Below are 21054 nucleotides of genomic sequence, written 5' to 3' on the forward strand. Positions count from 1 at the left end.
TCCTTCGATACATCGCAAATTTTCAGGAAAATTTGTGAATATTTCTATTCCGATTTTTCAGAGCAGGATTTCGTTCGTAGTTTGATCTAAAAAGTCTGAAAATTTCAACGACAAATATTCGTAACTATCTTTAAAAATAAATATATAGAAGATTTGGAAACATTCGAATGCTCATACGGCGTTTTTAGGCAAGAGGCCGTTACCCGGCACGGGGTAGGGGCGCGGCGGAAATTAAGGACGAGACAAGCGAATAAAGGTGGATTTTGAAATTTGGTCGACAAAGGAATCGATACCTCGTCCTTGGCCCAGATCAAGATCAGGAAGAGCGAAGTGGGGAAGAGCGGACACCGGCACCGGAGAATCTGAATCCGGGCGAAATCAGCTCCAATTTGATCGTTACCGTTACATAAATCTTGCACTAACCTCTTTACCCCCTCCCCCTCACACAAAGACCCCAGCCCACCACAGACCACTTGCGCTTTCGTTGGAGCTTGGAAGTTGATCAGGTGGATTCTGGTTCTGGTTTGGCGTCGATCACTCCGGTTGCCGAATTTGCAGCGAGCAGCACCTCGGAGACATCGGAACTCATCGTTTTTGGCGTTGAATGGCAATAGTGATATTTGTGTTGATCCGTGTGTCCACACCTTGACAGTTGATGTTCGTTCCTCTTCTCGGAGCCCATGAATTGACCGCACAAGGCTATCGATGACAAGATTGATACGACATCGATGGTGCAAGTGCATTCCTTGGCAACGAACAACGACACCACCCCTTTTATTTCCCGTCAGTTTCTTCTAGCCTCTTTAAAATGCACTTCGGTTCGGAGTTTCGAAGCGAGAAAATTTTCAACATATACGCATAAACGCGCATTTCAGCTGAATATTCCCGAGGTATTTACAAGGCGTCGTATTAACATTTTCCTCGATGGACTTCCTTTTTGAGATAACAGGAATTCTCATGTCCCGAAAAAATTCTGGTTGTCGTGCTAATAATCCTAGCGGGAATTCCAGTCATTGTCTCCAAAAGAAATCCGACGAAGAAAATATTAACGGGGTAACCTATTCTGGCTCCGGGGAATTGCGTCGAAAATTTGACGATGCGTTTTCGAGATCAAATGTCCCACGTATTTTATCCCAAAAATAGGTTGCGTGGGGTCTACGTAGTCCATTTCTTCTACTTAATGGTGTACAATTACTTTTTAGCTTTACCACTTTGAGCCGCAAACATAGCAAATGAAAACTTTAATTATAATTATTTGATATAATATTGCACTGGAAAAAAAACACATTGGATCTAGAGTCCAGACTCTTGAAAACATTGACAAGAAAAAGGACTCTTGATTCAACCAGATTTAAGTTTAATTCAAAAGGAAATCCGCTCAAATTAAGAGGCTTGGTTCTTGATTTAAGCTTAAATCTGATTGAATCTAGAGTATTTTTTCTTGTCGATGTTTTTAAGAGTCTGGACTCTAGATCCAATGTGTTTTTTTCCAGTGTGATTATGATGTATTGATTATAATATATTTATTATAATAATATATGATTCTAAAACTGCCGACCTTCAGTATAGTTTTTTCATCCTCGGGTGGTTTTTTGGCCAAAGTTTTCTTTAAAAAACTCCTCTAAGTAGAGGCACGGTAGATCAAGTTTAATTTTTATTCGTAGTAACCTCCAAATTTTCGAGTGGTCCATGCACTCCCTATAAAGGTACTCTAGGTCATGCTGGTTCCTTAAAACTACGGAGAGAAGAAGAGGACTCCCGATTCCGCTTTCAGCAATGCATCCGGCGTGCACAACACGCGATTCAATCTCGGGACCGCGTGCAACTTTTGAAGAGCTCGACGGATCCAGCGTGCAATTACGGAGTGACGCAAGTGGAGCCGCAACCCGGCTGAAAATGAGAAAAACGGCCGCACTTAACCGCTAGCTTTTACTTTCGCAGGGGCAGAGCTCGGAGGATTCTGGGAGACAAGTCGTCGCTCGGCTGACAAAAAGGCGTAACTACAATTTGAGATAAGCCCGGGAAACCATTGAGTTATACGGACGGGAGGGTTCATCGCGGAGTGGAGTTACGCCCTCACGTCAGGAGGGTGACGAAGTTATGCAACCGGGACCGCATGTCACCGGGCGGATGGCAATTTGTTTTCGGACGAGGGCATTACCGTGTTTGCACTCTTTTACCCTGTGAGTGGATCGCTCCGCACTCCGTGGTCCTCCGGAGTGTTTGCGATGGCTACGTAATGTTTGAAGCTGCCGACCGTGTCAGCCAGATCGTGCTACACTTTTGATTTCTGTCGTTTTCCGGATGCAGTGTTGACTCTCTTGCTGGACTGTCATCTTGCAACCTTGCTGGTGCTCCGCCGAGTCCAGGAATATTTGCTGGCCTCTTGCAAATGCGGATATTTGGGTTTTCATCCCGTGCAGCGAGTGCTTACAGTATGAACAGCATCGATACTCTTTATAACTTTTGCATCGCAGGAGTGTCAAATTTCCTTAGTCCGAGAACTATAGGTAATGTGCGCCAGAAAATCCACCGTCTTGATCTTTGCAGAGAACTTCAGTGTCGCAAGAGGGAGACTCTAAAGATGCGAAAATTAAAAGAATCTGCTTTCATAAAATGAAATTGTATTTTTGTTCAAGTTCTTTTCTTATGAAACATCTCCTCAGTGTTCCCACTTCCCAAGCGTGCGTATATATCCCTACCGTGCGGACTCTCTTTATACCCGTGCGGACTCTCTTTAAACCTGTGCGGACAGCTAAAGAGGATCGAAAGTATATGAGAAAACGATCTCCATATCTTAAGGAGTCCTCATGCAGGAAAGAGCAGCACGGGATTGCACGAATTGTCTAGGAGACATTGGTTCATCCGGAGAACAAACGGACTTGGTAGGATATGTGTACATGGGAAAACTGAGAGCAATTTAATATTTAGTGAATAACGTGGAGTCGTAATAATTTACATATATTAAAAATATTTGAGATATATGCGATATAACGTAAGGATTTTGTTTTGTAGTTGAATGCTATCACTTCATTCATATAGTAGGTCAACTAATTAAGAAAATCTCTATAAAAAATAAACAAAACATTGGTACAGTATCAGCTCAATGATAATTCATATGGCAACTGTGTGGAGTGGGTCCGGAATAAGGCCTTATTTTTGAGAGATGAGTAAATTTACAACACACCGGGTTCCGGCGGTCACTGTAATACATGCATTACCTTAAAGAAATGAAATGTGAAATTTAACGAATCTAACACCCACAACGAATCTAACAACCCACAAGGAATGCTACATCCTGTGAATATTCGTAGTTGGCTCTGATAAAATTCTGAGAAGAAGAATGGGGAAAAAATTTAGTTCCAATAACTCAGCTTTGAAAATAATTATTACCTGTTTAAAAATGCTTCTCACGGTTCGAGAAATGTTTCAAGTCAGGGTAAAGATTACTGAGAAATAACCGGTTATTTGATATGATCCCTAGAAATTCTTACAATTGTCCATAGATGGGTCTGAAAATCCCTTTTTAAAGGGGGCCCCCTTCTAAGACTTATTTTTCCATGATATCCCAGAGTATACCTTAATCTGGTAGTTTTGATTGTATTCATACTGATTGAAATGTCAAGTGATAAGCCAGCTAAGACCTATGTTTATTATCTTACCACTGCTAATAACAAGGTCGCCTTGAACATGTATCTCTCAGCGGAAGGGAAACTCTCGATCACTCCTGAGGGAATGTTTGAGCTTTTTATTTGCATAATTGAATATCTAAAAGTAACAGAATTACATACAGCGTCGTAGCAAGTAATACATCCTACCAACAGAATAGGAACGTCTCCGTGGCCTTTAGTATTTATTAGAATCAACATACATAAAGCGTTGAACATTCTCTTCGCAAAAATTCGAACTTATTTTTAGCTTGGAGTGATCATTCGGATACCTAGTCTCTTATTTAGAGGTTAAAAACTATATACTAAAGAGTGAAAATAAGCAAAAATATTCAATCACTTGTACCCTGAGAATCATGATTATTTATTAAATTACACCACTATACAAAGATCTGACTCTTGAATTTTGATTCTTTGTCACAGTCATATGCGATTTATTCAGCTTATTTTCATATTTTTGGGCATTTGGCAGATAATACCTATAGATGTATCCACTGTTGTCTTCGCACCTTACTTTTTATCACTGTATTTCTCTCTTCCTCCTCCCTCCCCCCCTTTTCGTGCTTTTATTTTCTCACGCGAAGTGGTCCTTTTCAGAGAAGGGTGCCCATTAGAAGCTGGATCACTTAGATACTTCGCCGTAAAGAATAATCAGTTTCCTTAGGCAGATAAATCAATTGGACGTATTTCTACCAAACAGACCTATGTGCAAGTGAGAAATATGGGGTGTGCTCGTTAGTTCTCTTTGCGTAAGAGTAAATGAGAATAATAAAGCGCCAGTGACGTCAGCGGAAATGATCGAGCCCCAGAGCGGGGGCGCGATCTTCATCGGGGGGCATTAACTCATGAGCCCTGTTCACAAGGCTCTCGTGCCATGCCCGCGGCTCATGAATCCCGCATTCAGATGGCACATAGGTCTGTTTGATAGAATGTAATATCCCGCTTTTCCAATTCTTCAAAAGGAATCACGCCCACTTTTACATTGCTTCTTATGCAGCTTCGACGAGCGCACCCCATATTTCTCACCTGCACATAGGTCTGTTTGGTAGAAATACGTCCAATTAACAGTAAGCAGAATTAAAATTATTCAAATCTTGCCGATCATTCCAGTGCTTCGATCTCAAATCGACTGAGCAACACTTATTTGCTTTCAGCACGTAACTAAAACACTAGCATTGCATGTCACTCTCTATATCCGGTATCAAGACCGAAGTATACAGGAACTAACACCACTTCGTGTCACTCAGGCAAAAAATGTATTTACTAGGTATTAATCCAACTGCAAATTCACAGTCTGCCCTTGAGTTGGCTAAATTTAACAGGCTACTGGAGTGCTTTGATTAATAGGCTATGATGATGTTCGCAAATTCAGCGTTCCTCGGATAGATCGCGGTACGGAGAGTATTAGAATCGGTTGATTAAAAAAAAAAAAAAAAAAAAAAAAAAAAAAAAAAAAAACAGCAAGCCCATTTTACGGGCCCTCAGCTTCATGAGAACTTCTGATTCCAAGGCTTATCAGATAATCAGTATAGTCGGTTGTAACATCGACCAGTTGAGGTATCTCTGCCAAACAGAACTATGAGCATTAAGAAATGAGCCCTGAGATCCATAAGGATATATGCATGACAGAGCTCACGTCATAATCCACATAGTTCCGTTTGGCAGAAATACGTCCAATTCATAAGAGAGTAGAGCTGTCAAATTTTTTTCCATCATCTGATGATTCAATAGGAACTACGCGCTGAAGTCCAGCGACATGACAAGAGTGGAATTTGAGGCATGAACGGAGGCAATCCATAGGGCAATAAAATTGCATTAGCACGTGCCGAGAGGAACAAATTTACCGTGAATGCGTGGTGCTGACGCTGTACGCATATCCTTGTTCTTTCTACTGATTTCTGGCATAGCAGAGGCTACTCAGACACCTACCTCGATGAATCTAACAAATCGGCAATTTTCTAACATCACATTGGCGGATTCAGGGAGAGGCGCAAGGTGCCCCCCCCCCCCTTTCGCCTAAAAAAAGGAGGAAGAAAAAAAAGGAGAGGAGAAGAAAAGTCGCTTACATTTGGTAATTATTCATGAAGAAATTGACTCAAACTGCGTAGATGCTTCAAAAATTCAAAAATTTGCATTGCAGCGGCCGGTGGGGTTTTTTTTTTTTTTTTTTTTTTGAATTTTTTTCTCTGTGGCCATCTGATTTTTAGGTCTAATTCGTAAAGAAAATTTGGAACCACGAGGTTCTGTCTAATTTTTCAGATAAAAGCAATATTATTTCAATCTGGAGAATGACATCGCTGAAAAAGAGTTGTTGGCGAAGTTTTACAAAATTGTTAAAACCTGAGTCATGTGTAAAATTTACAAAAGTGCGAACTACAGTGAGAGTGCGAACCACAGGGGCATTTATCGCAATTAAGTTGCAACCTTCAACCCAAAAACGTGTTTATTCACTCTAGAGCTGTTGTTTTTCTGTTAAAACAACGCTCCCTATCGGGTAAAACGTTGCAAATGATAAAGTATTATTAATTTAAGTAAGACTATTGACGTAACTATTGGTGATATCAAACGCACATATTACAAGTTGAAGAGGAAATCACGAAGAATGCAGTACGTTTTACAATTAGTTACAATGTTGTCTTGGCACACAAAATCACTAAATAATTTCAAAACACCCAGCTATTTTATAAATTTACAATTTTCGATTTTATGACGCAATTTCGTGTAGTAACTGTCCTATTCATCCGAAACGTTCTGATTCTCTCGTCCGGCCTCCATTTCCGTGTGTTGACCTTTGGGTCTGCAAAAGCTTATGCTGATAGAAAAATTTTGATATCACGGTCCTTCACATCATACTCTCCAAATTTTTTGGCACTCCCGAAGTGGCAAGACTGCGAATCACGATTTGCAGCATTTTTCCTTTTTTTGCCCTAAGCCAACGTAATGAGATGTTGATCAACCCAGGTCAGCCCACTTACATTTACTCATGGTTCAATGCCGTGATTATCGTATCGCGAGATCGAATAATCACGCCGAACACGGTGCAGTCGGTGTTAAACTCATATTGGCGCCTGCAAGGCTATAGGAATACTTCACGCATTGCGCCAAACAGTGCGGTCGGCGTCAGACGCATATTAGCGCCTACAAGACTTCAAGAATACTTCTCGTATTGCACCAAATGCAATGGAGTCCTGGATGTTTTGGAGCATCCTGTGGTTTGGTCGTATTATCTTTACTTAACGTATTTTGAGTGAACTTTCGACCAAGAGAAGTATCTCACAGTGCTTTATGACCCTGTTTAGTGTTACCCTCTTGAGTGTCACCTAAAAATGTTACCCTGATGAATAGTCCATTAATCTGTCATGCAAAGAAGAACGCCATATGAGGCATCAGGCGTTGCCAGATTTCCTTATACAAATCACGTATTTTTAGAAAAATTTGTGAATATTTCTTTACCGATTTTTCGGAGGATTTTTTTCGTAGTTTGATCTAAAAATTCTGAAAATTTCAGGGAAACGTATCCAAAAAGTAAATGTAAGTAATTGTTAGTAAATGAATTAAAATTTTCAGCATTATGATGATATTGAAACGCACGTTGGCTAAAAAATTCCAACTTACTGGAAAATATCCATAACTTTCTTGAAGAATAAATATTTTCTTTGAGGAAATTCGGCATCATTCGAATCTCTTACGGCGTTTTTACTTAGCACGGCAGTAATCCCTTTCTTGAATAAGGTTCAATTATACAGTCGATGATGAACCTTAATCGGAGCATATTCACAACTCCGAGTAAAATAACTTCTGACTGACAAAATGTTATCCAAGGAATTCATCGGTTATAGATGATCCGTTTAATTTCCTACTTTATTCTTTCTTTTAGGCATTTCATTGCGATTTTCTCCTCTTTTTCTCTAGGAGAACACCACCCAAAACAGTCAATATATGATGATACTTTCAGTCATTCAAATATCACAAGCGTTTGAAAAATGAGTCGAAGCAAGGATATTAGTCGAAAATATACACTTCTGTCGCTGTAGTAACCATTTCCGTGTCCAAAAAGATGAGTGGCCTTATTTTGAAGAAATTATACAGGAAAAAAGCAAAACAAAAACAAAAAAGCACCATTAGATTCTGCGCACCCCACGGCTCGAGGTTTCATACTCGGTCACGCACAAGAGTGAGGCTCTGTTTCATGAATAAGCTCGTCAAAGAGGCCAAAGTAATTGAGCGATTCAACAAACGCGCGGTCTCAAAATAAACGAGCTGCGGACAGCGCATGCGCATCTATTATAAACTTTATCCCCGTGCAAGTAACGCCGGTCATCGTATCTTATTAGTGATTTCGCGGCAAGCATCTTTATGAAGTCCTCACTCACTCGTTTAGTCTTATCTAAACTGACTTAATTTGATCACCGAATCATCCGAAGATGATGTTTTTGCCACTCGCGTGTGCTCCTCGCTGCCACAGCCGCCCCCCCCCCCTTCGTATCATTCTATCGCCCTCCTTATTTTTTAATTTCTCTGCCGCCGGACTCTGATCGGCTCCGGAGTCGATTACGAGCGTATGAATATTCATGTGCATGTTAATTGAGAGTTTACATATTCAGGTGAGTGACCAAAAAAATCGAAGGAGTAAAACTGGGGCTTCGTACCCTTGAACAGTGAACCTTTAATGCTCGCTTGTTAACATATTGCACCGTTGTTTTTCTTTTTTTTCTCTCTCTCTCTCTCGGTGCACGCGGCAACTGGTGCAAGTTACATCACTGTCCTTGAGCTCTTCTTTCTTCAGAGTGAAATGGCGTTTTGTCGCGACTCGGGACTTGGACAAGCGGCCGGCGCTTGACTCCGAGGAAATCAATGTCGGAAGGACAGACACCGCCGCGCTGCACCGAGCACCGAGCACCGGCACCTGCTGCACTTACAATCGAATCGGCACCGATCTCGCTTTACTCGGAGTCCGCGAGGTGATAAATCTTCAATAACGCGCATTAATGAGGAGCTCTGATTCTAGAATCGTCCAGCTCAAGAGTATCTACTTTCCACGAACTGATCTCTGGATTAAATCGATACGATAAAGATGACCTGAGTTAATACTATCTTGCGCAATGAGCAACTGCAATACATTTTGCAATAATGATCTACTATTTGCAGAAGCATCTACCTGCGTTGGGAACATCAAAGTGGTAGAGGAGAGGGAATAACAGGAAGAGGAAGAATGAGAAAAAGAAAGTTAAAAAATAGATGAGGAGGAGTGAGAGGAAAAGAAGAATAGGAAAAAGAGGAGACAAAAGAGAGGAAGAATAATACGGAAATGAATATGAAGAAGAGGAGGAAAAGGAGGAATAGTAAGAAAACGAGAAGAAGATGCTAGGAAGAGAAAGAAGAAAAGAGGATGAATAAAAAGGAAGGAGGAGGAAGAAGAAAAAAGGAAGAAGCAGAAACGAGGAATACAAAATGAGAAAAAAGTGGAATAGTGGTGTCATCTTGAAATAGTACGCTTATTTGAAACACGTACAAAAAATGACTTTTTACCAAACGGGGAAAGATTTCATTATAACCATGTTAGTTTACCCTCGATTTCAATATAGACAACACGAGCTCTCGCGTTTTCGAATACTGCCATGCTAAAGGAAAACGCCTTATGAGCCTTCAGGGGTTGCAAAATTTCCTTCGACATATTACTAATTTACAGGACAATCTGTGAATTTTTTTCTTCCAATTTCTCCGATAATTTTGTTTGTAATTGGATCTGAAGTGTCTGAAAATTTCAACGAAAAATATTTATAACTTTTCTTAAAATTAAAAATTTTATCGAAGGAAATTTGGCAACTCTCGAATGTTCATGCGGCGTTCTAACTAGCACGACAGAACAGTGGTGTCGTCGTGAAACGGCACACCCACTCGGGCTCCACACAAATTAGAACTTTTTACCAAACGGGGAGAGGTTACTTTCACGTCATGTCAGTTTGCCTTCAATTTTTAGTGTAGGCAACACACACTCATGCATGGTCGAATAGTGGTATCATCCTCCACACAACAGTCAACTGCAGTTTCTGTCGACGAATTTGATGTAGTCAAAATATATTAAGATGAAGGTGAAAAAAGAAGGGAAGAGGAGATGAAGATAAGAGAAAGCAGAATAAAGAAAAGAAGAAAATACGGCGTAGAAAATGATACACATGTTCAAAATATACGAAACTAACTTGCGGGTGAAGAATTAGCCCTTTCTGTGCTTTGAAGCTTCATTAATATGTCTGTAACCTTGTATTCACCCACTTTTAACGTCACGTATGATATAAATACTCTATGAAAAGCAACTCTCACATTAGCTGCACAGATTTTGATCCACCCGCTTGACAAAAAGTAGAAGTTTAATTAGTCAAATTGGATACTCTATGCTAATATCAGTATGCGTATTGCACTACCATCAAATAATTTTTCCTGGGTATTGAATTTGTTCTTGATTCCCTTAAGTGATTGATTTTCCTTTCCCCCGATCGATTCTAATGACTCACGTTGAGGCGGGATTTATGTCCGCTTAACTACTGTTGGGCCCTAACTTATAATATGGTAAATACCACTGTCAATTCACGATGGATCAGAGCATTCAACGCCATTTTCTTTTTCTTTTATGTTTTCTCTGTATATTTCCGAGGTAGAGGTTGAAACGCTCACTTTTTATATTCTCCCCGGTTTTTACCTCAAGGAGGTGGATAATATTGCACTAGCTTCGTCAAGATCAGTCCACCGGCGCGCGGCGCGCGGACGGACTTCGCAACATTAGCTTGAAATTATCAGATGAACGTGTGTGCGTCCCCCTTTGAAGCGAAATATTGTTGCCAAACCTTAGAAAAACTCCCTTCAATCCTAATGAATTGAATTTAGTTCCTCACTCTCTTAATCGTGTATTGATAACATCCGCGCACTTGGATTAACTATACAAATTTCGCGAGTAAAAAATATGACTTTATCAACACATCTTTCGGATTGAGAAAAGACCCTTGATGACAAGTTTTTTATTAGATTTGACTGCAAAATTTTGATTTTACTTAAACGGTTGAATAAATTTTGAGTATTTGTCGTGCAATGTCAATTCCCTGGTAAAAATTGGCGATACGAACTGCGTTTCAAAATACCATAGGAGTTCTTATAGCCGACTAAAGAAGGCTATTGAAAATCATATAGCTGGCTGTAGAAAGCGGAGCAAATCATATGGCCGGGCTATACGAAGCTATAAAAAAGTATACAGTCGGGCTATAGTTCCTATCGCCGGGCTTTACACTTTATCACCATTGGCTATAAGAAGGCTATAGGAAATTGTGTAGAAATTCGTGTGTTTTGGAAATCATTAAGTTTGATACGGAACTATCTTAATATTTACAAAACACACATTATATTTTCCTTTAAAACATATTGTTTTTTCATCAATTAAAATGAGATGGTCCATACAGAGTGTGCAAATATTTCAAAATCATGAGTTGAAAAACGCTGACTCCGGGAGATTAAATATTAGAGCCTAACACAAAGCGGAGCGGTGACGCATTGGCGCATACATACAAACCTAACAGGGATACTTCACGCATTGCGCGGCGACGCACTAGCGCCTACAAACCTAACAGGGATACTTCACGCATTGTGTAATGCGTGAAGTATCCCTGTTAGGTTTGTAGGCGCCAATGCGCGTTTAGCGCTCTCTGCCCGCCCGCCGCGCCGCAGCGTGCCACGGCGTCTGAAGCAACTATTTCACACCAGAGGTATTGCACAGTACCATAAGAAATTGAAGGCGCTCCAACATATTAAGAATGACAGGCATCCTTCAAAAGTACGGAGATTTCCTCGCAAAATAAATCAAGATATTACGGCACAAAAAGAGAGCGGTAGACCAAAAACTAACTGAGTCCTAGTATCCGTATTTAGTTTTGCATAAACTTTATCGTCTGGCTGTTGCTTCATCGCCATCGGCTATAAAAGGCCATAAGAAATTGTACAGCCGGCTTTAGGTCTATAGTATCCCATTCTCGTTGTTGGAGATCTCTATAGGCTTGACGGGGTCGCTACCGCTCCTAGTAATTTTGGAACACACATTCTACTGCCAATTTTTACCAGGGTTTTTATCCTGGTAAAGAGTGATATCCGCAGTGTGCTGGCTGAAAGAAGAGGCTGTGAGGAAATTTTATGAAAGTGACGGAAAAGAGTTCCGTTGTTGTCACAATGATGAACATACACGTAACGCATGTATGTATGTTAGTTGATTCCAGGTCTTATCTACTTTTCAGGCCCTAGTGACAATGTTACTCTTGCGGCGGCAAATAGTTCAGCTCCGATAGCGATATTGCAACGTTTTCCGGACCAAAATATTTGGTGTAATACTAACGTAACATTGAAATTTCTGATAAAAAGGTAGGTAGGGCATGGAATCAACTATGAGCATTGTGAGAGCAACGATTCTTTTTCAATGTACTCAGTAGATTCCGGACATCGCTATCTTTATCTCCTGCGTGACCAATAGCTCCCGAAAAAGCTTGCAGGCATAATAATCTTCGTTTCTTTGTCGTACGTTGCTGCCTAAAACCTTACAGTCAATAATGATACTACGACATACCAACATTTTGCCTGTTATTCAGCAGGGTTTATTTCTCGTTTAGTTTATAGCAAAAATATCGTATAAAGTGCCATTCATTGGTATGGGTGGCCAAACTTCAAAGCTCCGTCAAACGTAGCCTTCTAAGACATTGAAATGGGCTTCTCTTTACAATACTCCTCGGTACCTTTAGTATACTACAATGCTACATCACAAATCGCGCGGACGAATTTGATTTCACGTAGTTTTGAAGTAAAGGTCACTCTATTGAATTAGCCCTCGCAACAATGCAGTCTTATGCAGTGCGAGGCTCAAATGGACATATTTTTGCCAAACGGGACTATGTGTATTATGACGTGAGCCGTGTTATGCATGTATTCTTATGGGTCTCAGGGCTCATGTCTTAATGCACATAGTTCTGTTTGGCAGAAATACGTCCTAGTATAAAACCTCAAGCACTCATACGCTCGTTAGGTGGTTGTTGATAGCAGGATATGTACTCCTATCTCTTCAGAACAGCACGTCTCTGTTCACTCACATGTTTAAGGGTCGTGGGATGCACCTTAAAACACCTGCGATTTGATAAGAAAAATAAAATACTGCTGGTCGGTGAAGGATGGAAAAATCGCATTCCTGCGTTTTGAAGTTGATATGCTACGTCTTGGTCAAGTTCTATGAATGCATTAACATGCTTTACAGTCTAATGTTCCAGGCGCGTGCACAGTGCAGTGAATTAACTACATTTTGATGGATTAATGCGGGTTGCAAGATATGAAACTCTGTCATGAAATTTCATTGAGTGTGAAGACAAGGCTATGAAAGTTTAACTTGAGCTTTCTCATACCTCATGTTAATTCCAAATCTGACTGAAGGAATACACGCTCGGATTTCCGTCAATTTCCGATCAAAATGATGACAAAAATGGCGGTCAAAGTTTTGCAGGCCGCAAAACTTTGATGGTAGATGGTGCGCACCCGTCACCATTTGATCGGATTTTGATGGAAATTTGAGCGTCTATCCAGGCTTTGAGGTATTTGCCGTGGAGGAAAATACAACCATTCTTGATTCTTTGATGCATTTTACCATTCTGTTCATTATTTTACGGGGAAGTTGTGCGTCATGACCGCGCTTGAGGCAGATCGCAGGATGTCACTCGATCTGATTTTTCCTCGCGGTGTTTACCGATCCCAATGGAGACGTCTTCATTGACGGCAACAACGTTATAAGATCTTGTGAGTTGTTTCAAATCTCGTCCTTGATTTTTCATCTCGTGTTCCCTCCTTTCGAAGACGAGAAGACTTCCCCACGTGCTGGCGCGGCCTTCTTTTCCGCGTTCGCGCAATCTCGCCCGCACTTTGCCCTCCTCATCCTCAGGCTCCTGTCTTTGCACTCGGAAGAAGTTTAACTTTGCCGTATCGCCTCTAAAATCGCACTACTCAAGGTCCAATTTTGAGACAATTTACAAGAGCCAGCGGATGGCGAGGGCTGAAATATACGCACAATGAAAAGCAGCTGACTGATTATTGAACTTGGTAGACAAAAAAGACTATGGGAAAATAAAGCGATTCTTTGAGGTTTTTTTTCTTAAAAAAAAAAAAAAAAATATTTGTTATTCGAGGCCTTTAATCAATTTGAGGATTCTGCAACAATGAATGAGCATCGGGTTAGGGTTAGTGCACATCCATACTCCAGGCTTTCAAATTTTGAAGGGTTAAGGCCGAGCATAGAATTTGTGTCTGCAGATCAACTCGTCAGTTCCATGCAAATTTGTCGCCACCACCGGGATTCGAACCTGTGAAACTTTAACCTAGAGTCAGACGCGCTTGCCACTGGGCCAACCTGGCCGGCCCACCCTAGGAGTTGTGACGGGTGGTTTTTAAAGACTAGGTGGAAAGTGATAGACCAACTATAGAGTCTCTCATGTTGCCGTTACTTAGTCCATTGCTTACATCCTTTGTCCATTTCAACCACCTAAATCCCACCAGTAGGATCGCTCCGTTTCTCTTTTGTCTCGTTTGCGGACACCTTTGTCTATCAATTTCAATGTCAGCTTGTGGCTCTTACAAACAAAACGAAACAAATGAAAAACAATTGCTAGTGCTTTCGCTAACAAGCATCATATTTTTAGCAAATAGTATCGGAAAATACGTCAATTGGAAGTGGAGTGTTGAAAACTGGGGGCCGGTCCCCTTGATAGCCGTAAAAGGGCACAAGAGCCGCCGCAAGGGGCGGCTTGAACAGTCCGCGCACCCAACGGGCTGGGCTGTTCGATAGAAATGAAAAAACCTAGATTATTTTTGGAAAATTTGAATACGATGGACTCACCTTAGGATAGCCGATAGCGGCAAAGTTTAATTTTAAATCTATTTTAGTTTACCACAGTGCGTACCTCTGCGATGTATGACTATGTGCGCCAATTTTTTTGAAGGGCTATGTTTCCGTTAATATTGGACGCAGGAGTTTGGTGTTTGGATCAATCTTATTATTTTCTGCTGATCTGTAATCTGAAATTATCAAAAAGAGATTCTGTGACCAGCATAACTGACCCATGACAGTCGACTTGACAAGAGTGACCGAATTCGTTAGGGCACAGTTCAAAAATACGAGCACGATATACTATGGTTGCTTCCGGCATAATGTCATCGTAACAGAGGCGTAGCCAGGAAAAAATCTTTAGGGATGCGTGAGTATGAGGGTATGTGTGTGTGGGGGGAAGGGGGGGGGGGTGTTCAAAGATAAATTATTCCCAGTAACGGCGAAAATGTACCTTTATTTTGACAATTTCCGGGACATTGTATAGGGTTCCCCAAAACCTTTGGATCCCCACCCTCTTCTACTGTTTCGTACAGTCAGAGACTTAAACGCACGGTCTGGTCCGTTCTTCGACGATCGACAACCCCTCGGAGAGCGGCGGCGTCATCGGGAGCCGGGTGTCTTATCAGTTGTATGTGCCCACGAATTTTTGCGGGCATCTCGCCGCGGGCGCCGGCGCCTCCGGTCCCCCCGGGGGGGGAGGGGGACCCGATGACGTCACGGCGCGTTCGTTACGGTGGCCAAGATTAAGGTCGCTATCAGTGAACGGACACGGCGCGGCGTCGCGGCGCGCTCTTGATTCTCAGCTGATAATTCACGGCTTGACACCGCACCGCACCGGGCACCGGGCACCGCTAGCGTTGCTGCTCTCCGCGAGACCATTCGTAACGACGTCTGCGTCTCCGCCGAAAGTGAAATTAGTGCTGGACCACTACACCTGGCCCACTCCCGCTCGGTCGCGTAACGTAATCGCCCGCCACCGCCGCTCTTCGCCCTGATTTGCTTTTTTATTATTATTATTTCGAAAATGTCCCTCCGACCCGTAGCCGGACCCCGCCGACCCGGCCGCGTAGCCATGAGCTGACATCGCGCCCTTGTGTCCCTGTTTCTGTCAACACCCATGATTTTAATGACTTTAAATCGGGATCCTTTGTGTTTCTTCGAACTTTTAAAAATCCGATTTGTTTTTCTCTGAAGGGATTCCAGCCCTCCTTCCCCCAGCGACCTCACAGTGTGATTCGTGCTTTAATTTTTGTAAATCTGTCATATTTGTGGAATTTCGTAGTTATATGTGAATTTAATTCATCGTTGTTGCTACCTGCTCTGGATTAATTTGCTTTTATTTGTCGGTAAGCAACATTTTTTTTCTAAATATTTTTGTTACTGTGCTTGTGTGTGTGTTATATTTTTGTTGTGTGTTTTTTGTTACCTCGAGTTATACATTTAACCACGTTAAAAGGATAGCACTCAATTGAAATTCAAACGCTGCTATCCAGCACCGTTTAGTGGGGATTTTTTCCTCCGAGTAAATATCAAAGCCAGGTCGAATCCAAAGTGTATCCCTTGAATTTTTGTCTACGTATACATAAAATACAATATGAGAAAAAAAAAATACTAAGAAGTGGCCCGAACAGTAGACAACAAGGTGGAGAAATGGCGCTGGGTCCACACCATTTCGCAGGGAAAACAAAGTCAAGAAGTTCCCAAAATTATAATTAGAATGAAAAATAAATGTTTTAACTCTAATGGGTACCAGTACAAAACTGCCGAAATGGTTCCCCGCGAAATTTTTTGGACCCAGTACCATGTCTCCACCTTGTTAAAATACAATACTTGCACCACGTTTAAGTAGTTCCCTATTTACTGCGTTTGAAGTAATCATTTCATATATTTATTTTCTTCTTTTTTTAACAAAAGCGTCTGAAATTTGTGAGTAAAATTTTCTTTGCAGCGTGTAAATGCTCATCTAAAATGGCTATCCAAAAACAGAAAACGAGGCATCAGAAAATAATCAAAATTCGATTCTATGATTCTTCATGTTACTTTTCCGGGTTAACAAGTTAAGTTCATTGAACTGAAGTTTCGCGAATCTACATTGCACGGACGGACGGACGTCCGGATAGAGCTCATAATTTTCTGCGGGTCACACTTTAGCATGGATATGAGACTGAGGCAATTTGAATTTTCTAATTTATCTCGGTGAACCGAAATCTCAGCTCCAGAGGTCAATTGGAAGTATCGTCGCCTCAAAAACTTACGTCAATTACTTCATGAAAAATAATATGTTTTATTGAAATGGATCTTGTCCGCCCTCTTGAAAAAGTAATGATCTCAATTTAAAAGTAAATGAACAGCCACCTCATTTTGCGACTGAAACGTGAAACTATATCCATTACAAATATTTTAGTGCTTTCGACCTGGGAATAAATATGATTTTAGCATCATCCAATCATTATAAACGCCAAAAAATTTTAATAATGATAAAATTTGTATTTCAAAATAGTTTACGCGAACTTTGACGATGAAGTGTGCGAAAATATCAATAAATATTATTTTGAATGAGCCTACCCTAGAAATAAATATTCTTTTTCCGTTTTTACACCATCGAATCATTAGCCCTAAAAAAATTGCCTATAATGAAAACATGCGTGTGCTCGTAACAAAATACTTTTGCGTAAATATCTCTAACGCAGGGTTAACTGAAATATTTATACTTTATTCCAGAATACTTTATTTATACTGAGATACAACTTTATGAAAATACCTAAACATATGAAACGTTGGCCGTCGTTGTAAAGTTTTCAAGGGATTAGTGTAAAATGGGCCAGTTGCGCTGGTTACAGAATCGCGTTCTGATGGTTTAGGTTTTTAGATTAGTGACACTTAATAAAATAATCAGTTTAAACGTCAGGTGTATATTTTTTGCTCATATTTAAACTTAAACCATCAAAACACGATTCCGTGACAAGCACAACTGACCCACTATTGGTTTCATCGTAATATTTACTCTATCTAAACTAGAACGTGAGAGAAATTTTAGGCGGAAAAAGACAAGCCTATGATGAAATAGAGTAGCGAGATGAGCCAATATCCTGTCGGAATGTTCGGTTGAACGTTTAAGCTCGTCAAATATTGAACATTCAGTCCATTATTAGAACCCAAGGATCGCTCTCTAAATCCTTTCGATTGCCTGGTGGTAAACCGTTAACCTGACCACCGGACTGAAACATATGACTGTGGATCTTAAGTTAAAAAAATAAATTGCGAAAATGTTAAAGTTCAACTTGAGTCCTCCTCTCTCGCAGCGTCCGAACAAGGTACTAGCTAAAGTCGTCAACCAAAGGGCAGATTTGCGCATAAAAATGCCTATTCAGTTTGTCAATTCGATACACGACTCTGACATCGATAAATGATTTAATACAAAGACATCTTAGATCCCTCATTCCAAAAAATCCTCTTCAGATGAATACCTCAGAGACTGTATCTCCGACAAAATGTGTAACATTAGGTATAAGATAGGGGGGAAAGCCGTTAATGGACATTAAGACAGGGTAAGAATTAGATATATAAAAGACATGATTTTGTATCATTTTTCCTTCCCTTAGTACTCATTTAGATGGAATCCAGTCATATTTATTTTAATACCTCTCCTGAAAAACAGTCGAACTTGGATGACGAATTACCCAAACTAGATTTGACTATCACATGCGCTAATCAAAAATCCAAACAGCTCAAAATGCTCCATGGAAGAAAACCAAACCAACTGAATGCGATAGTCCGAACGCTTTTAATTTATGATCGAGGCGAATAACTATAAAAGAATGAATATTTTTAACGCAGGGGAACATATTTCAGAACAGAGAACCGCAGAGAGCTTGTCGACGGTTCGCCAATGTGTCAAACGCAGATGATCACAAGAGATAAAAAATTACTTTTGTCTGTTGGTGAACAGAATCCAAGAGGATTTTTACTGACTTGCCCGTCCTGGTAGGATTCATTTCATTTATAATACCCAAAAAATCGCCGGTGAAACTTGCTAAGCACGTATCTCGTTAGCGGTATATTAGAAGCTCCGCTTCTATTTCATTTTTTTAAAGAAGAAAAATTTAACACCATTCTTTGAAGTTTTCACGGAATTCTCGTACAGAGAAGAAAAATCATATTTATATTTTAAATAAATAAAGTATAACAGAAGGTCCGCAACGCCGCAAAGCGAGATTGGTTTTATCGTCGAAATGTTGTAGAAAGCAAACTTTAAATGGATTCGATTTTACTCTGTATATTCCAGAAACAGGAGACCCTCCACTGGTATGTTTTTAATGGTGGAAGCTTTTACTTTTGGGACTTCAACATTCGACTGTTGACCTACCTACTAGGACAAACTGATTGCGACTGATTGCGTTGGAATTTTTTAGCCAACGTGCGTTAAAAATCAGCATAAAGCTGAACATCTCAATACAAAGGGAAAAAGCTCTAATTGTACTCATATGAGCTTTTTCCCTCTGTATTAAGATTTCCAGCTTTATGCTGACTTTTAACGCACGTTGGCTAAAAAATTCCATCTTACTACATACTAGGTGGATGGTTGACAACGTGTTGAGACTTTCTTTTTGCAAAGCAGCCGAAGTTCAAGTATCTTGTTTGACTTATGACGTCACCCGAAGCTCATCATATGCCTAGTAGGTAATATGACAGTTGCTCCTTTATATATTTGTTCGTAAGGAAGCGTTGAATCCCCGAATTAAAAGCCTCCACCTGTCACCAAGAGGCCAATGGAGAGTCTCTTGTCTCAGGTATATTGCGACTAATTAACTTGTTGGTGGCTAAATGGTCTCAAAATGTTGCCGACATGATCGTTTTTAGAAGTTTCAATTCGCTACTGAATCGTGGTCTGGACAACCTAAACGTCAAAACAAATTTTGGTGGAAGGTTAAATTTGCGAATTTGGTATGCGGTTTTGTGGAGAGCTGGGGCGATGGATAGTTGAGCAACTCAACTAACTTCGTATAAATCGGGCTGAGAGAACCTGGATTTTGGAATCTAGGAGGTTCGCAGAGCTTACGATAAGAATCGACGGAGCGACCACTGTCCCGCTCACGAGGAGGTGCGCACAGTAGAATGATCCACTGAAATTTTTGGCAACAACTGCACATTTTGATGTTAGTTTTGTCTTATAATAAATGTTAATGGTTGCCCATTAAAGAAAATTTTACGAGAAAAACCGATGGGGTTAGTTTTGAACGACTATGTTTTGTATTGACGAAGACACAAACTTTTGAACTTCCAAATTATATCCAACCACACCTGTTGCCTCGTTCCACTGTCAGGCGGGAGTAACCCACTTGCGTAACGAACACGGACGCAAGTTGGGTTTTTTTACATAGGACCTCGTAAAGTTTACGCTAATTTAGAGACCCTCGCCATGCCATGTAGTTGGAGCACAAACTATTATCAATCCTAACACTGATCAAACCTTCTTTCGTGGTTTTTTTTCCCCTTCTTTTTTGGAGTACCCTCATAAGAAGAGTTTGATCACCATTCTTGATTGGCTCATTACAAAAACGTGGATAAATTAATTTTGCGTAAGTGCACCAAATCGTCGCTTTGATTCTCATCGGTGAATCGCTACACTGCAAGAAAAATCAACCGACATTTTGCATTAGTAGAAGTAGAACTCAAAGTAACCTGAACTTGCTGTTGATTTTTTTGTTTACTTTTTTGGGGGATTACATTGAAAGAAATTTTTAATTTGAAAAATTGCAACCCTGTTAAAAATAAAGTTTCGTTCGCCAGGATCGAACCTGGATCGCATCGGAGAGGAGTGCGACGGCCGATGCGACGCGCAGTGGATCGAGCAAATGGGAGAACTCGGACGAAAATTGTAAACTTTAACCGCGTATAACTCCATTTATACATAACTTTGAGGTTCTAAAAGTGGTCCCGTTGATTTCCTCGTGAAATTTTCTACTAGAAGCACCCGTTAAAGTTTATAATTTGACGAAATAAACATCAAAATTTGCAATTTTAGTCAAAAATATTATGTCCGACCTTTCCAATTAATTCGATCCACTGTGCGCCGTCAAATGTAAATCATAGTCGTATCAAAACTGACTGCCCGATGCCCAATGGAGCTTTTAGAATTGAGAGAAACAGAATTGACTCGAGGGGAATATGAGACTGATAAAGGAGTTACGCACATTACGACGCGAATTCATCTCCTTCAATTTTCGGGGTCGGCTGTAGAGAACAGTATTTATGCAGCGATAGTCATCTAGTCATGGATTTGTGTCTTATGGTATCTTCAGAACTTTCATCGCAGTAACCTCTGACGATTCTAATTGTCTGTGTTTCTATCCAAGCTCCCATGCGTATGATTCATAATAAGTAATTTTTTTTATTATGAAAATTCATTCCTAATTTACTTGGGAAATCATAGCGCAAAAAAAGGAAAATCGCGCAATAGTCGTCCCCGACTTTCTAATCAAATATGATTTA

General features: G+C 40.5%; 1 protein-coding gene across 1 annotated transcript in view; it reads left to right on the forward strand.

The window, feature by feature from the left end:
• Window positions 1-15335: 15335 nt before the first annotated feature.
• sit (stuck in traffic) overlaps window positions 15336-21054 on the forward strand; it is a 40538-nt gene continuing 34819 nt past the window's right edge. Inside the window, exon 1 of the mRNA XM_019045715.2 lies at window positions 15336-15908. The gene's annotated coding sequence lies outside the window, so the exon portion shown is untranslated. The remainder of the gene's footprint in view (window positions 15909-21054) is intronic.

This window comes from Bemisia tabaci, chromosome 1, assembly GCF_918797505.1.
Source record: "Bemisia tabaci chromosome 1, PGI_BMITA_v3".
NCBI lineage: Eukaryota > Metazoa > Arthropoda > Insecta > Hemiptera > Aleyrodidae > Bemisia > Bemisia tabaci.